The 2,408-nt window shown below is 52.2% G+C and overlaps 1 pseudogene; it reads right to left on the bottom strand.

Moving 5' to 3' along the window:
* Window positions 1-605: 605 nt before the first annotated feature.
* On the bottom strand, window positions 606-1,904 carry LOC147378171 (coiled-coil domain-containing protein 106 pseudogene; annotated as a pseudogene).
* Window positions 1,905-2,408: the final 504 nt, after the last annotated feature.

Below are 2,408 nucleotides of genomic sequence, written 5' to 3'. Positions count from 1 at the left end.
GGGATGAGTGCCTGCTAGCTTCCAGATCCCACTCAATCCATCCTCATTACATCAGCGGAGCTTCACGTCACCCTTGATGTGGCAGGGAGGAGAAATGAATGTCTTGTAGACACTGGAGCTACCTGCTCTGTTCTGACTTGGCCAGCTCTCTCCGACCATGATATACTGCGATGGGAGTTGATAGACAGCCAAAAGTAGGGTAATTTACATTTCCCTTTGCCTGCAGAATTGGGCCCATTATTATTACACATTCCTTCTTGTATATGCCAGAATGCCCTGTCCCCCTGCTTGGGAGAGATTTGCTAAATAAGTTAGGAACAAGTATGTTCAGGTGGTACAGTGGTAAAAAACCTGCCTGTCAATGCAGGAGACACAAGAAACTAGGGTTTGATCCCTGGGTAGGGAAAATCCTATGGAGGAAGAAATGGCAACCCACTCCAAGCCTGGAAAATTCCATGAACAGAGGAGTCTGGTGGGCTACAGTCTATAGGGTCCCAAAGAGTTGGACATGACTGAGCAATGGAGCACACATTTCTTAGGACAAGGTGAAGTCCAAGGAGGTAAAGAATCTGAATAGAGAATGCATATTAGGAGCTCCAGATGACCTACCAGTTGGGCGTCAAAATTCCCCAAGACATCCCCCAAGAAATCAGAGAACAGGTGGATCCTGCAGTTTGGGATACCTCAGTGTCAGAAAGGGCAAAACAGTTTCCTCTGATAGAAATAAGATGAAGGCCTGGGGAAAAACACCTCTGCAAGAGATAATATCCTTTAAAGCCTGAGGCCCTGAGAGGGATCCAACTTCGGCTCACCAAATTCCATAAAATATGGACTCTTTAGGCCCTGCCAATCCCCTTGTGTCACCCTGATCCTCCCCATTCAGAAGGCTCACAGGGAAGATTGGTTTGCTCAAGACTTATGAGTAGTGAATGAGGCAGTCATCCCTATTCACCTGCTAGTGACAAACCCATATGCCCTCCTCAACCAAGTGCCAGGGATAACCCAGTATTTCTCAATTTTGGACCTCAGAGATGCATTTCTGTATTCCCTGACCTCCAGACTCTTAAAGCCTTTTTGCCTTTGAATGTTGTTGTTATATAGTCCCTCAGTCATGTCTGACTCTTGGCGACCCCATGGACTATATAGCCCACCAGGCTCCTCTGTCCATGGGATTGTCCAGGCAAGAATACTGGAGTGGGTTGCCATTTCCTTCTCCAGGTGCCTTTGTTTTTTTTTTTTTTTTTTTTTTTTTTAATTTACCATCTGCGTCCTTCACCCGCTGCCTCTCCCGGGCCTTGGGCTTCCCGAAGCGCCGCCTGCCTGGGCCTCCTTTCTGCTTCTGCCTCTTCCTCCCCACGGTGCTGCCTTCTTCAGATGCTCCGCTGAGGGAGGAGGCAGCTGACTCGGGGTCTGAGGCCTCGCCCCCGGTCCCCCCTCGGCTGTCCCCCTCGGCCCGCCGAGGCCTGGGCTTCCCCCGGCAGTGGTCGTCTGCGTCCAGGCGGGCAGAGGAAATAAACTTGTCCAGCTGGCACCGCAGGAAGTCCCGCTGCTCCTCCAGGTCCTCAATGCGCTTCTGCAGCCAGGAGTTCCTCTCCAGGGCCAGGTGCAGCTGGGCCCGGACGCTGTTCATCAGGGCCGCTGTAGGGGAGGCAGCCTCCGACAGGCCTCGAAGTTCCCCCTAGAGGGGCTCAGGCTGTAAAAGATCTGCGGGTCCAGGTGGGGCGTCTCATCGAAGGGGATGGAAATCTCCAAGGCCTCGCTGTCCTTCTTCACTGGCCTCCTCCGGCTGTTCATGGTGCGGCCTTCAGCAGACCCCGGCAGCTGAGCGCCTCAGGGCCACCGCGCGCGGAATCCGGCCCGGGGACCGACGGCGGCGGCGCCCATGCCCGGCGCCGGGGAGCGTCTGCAAAAGTCTCCAGGTGCCTTTGAATGGAGGGACCCATTTGCCCTGGAGGCTACCCAATATACCTGGACAGTGCTTCCATAGGGTTTTCCATAGGGTTTCCCCATCTTTCTGGAAATGTGTTAGCAAGGGAGCTGAGGGAAATGAGCCTTGAGAAGGGAACTCTGCTACAAAAAGTTGATGATTGATTGATAAGTAGTGTAACAAAGCAAGATTCAGATCAAAACACTGTTAAAGTCCTAAGTTTTCTGGGAAAAAGGGGATGTAAAGTCTCCCAGACCAAAGGTCAGATCTCATAGTATTTAGGATTTGTTTTGACCCCTGGGGCACGAGCTCTGGCCATAGATTGAAAGCAGCAATGAGGGCATTACCACCTCCAACCACAAAGAGGTGGATCAGAGGCTTTCTAGGGATGCTGGGTTCTGTCCTATCTGGACTCCAGATCATGGCTTTGTACCAAAACCCCAACTTCCTGGTGGCTCATGGGTAAAGAATCAGCCTGCCA

Source organism: Bos grunniens, chromosome 2 (genome assembly GCF_055505025.1).
Source record: "Bos grunniens cultivar Pamir isolate PY7600 chromosome 2, Bosgru_T2T1.0, whole genome shotgun sequence".
Lineage (NCBI taxonomy): Eukaryota > Metazoa > Chordata > Mammalia > Artiodactyla > Bovidae > Bos > Bos grunniens.
The sequence above is the reverse complement of the archived record's forward strand: the minus strand, read 5'-3'. Positions and strand labels throughout refer to the sequence as shown.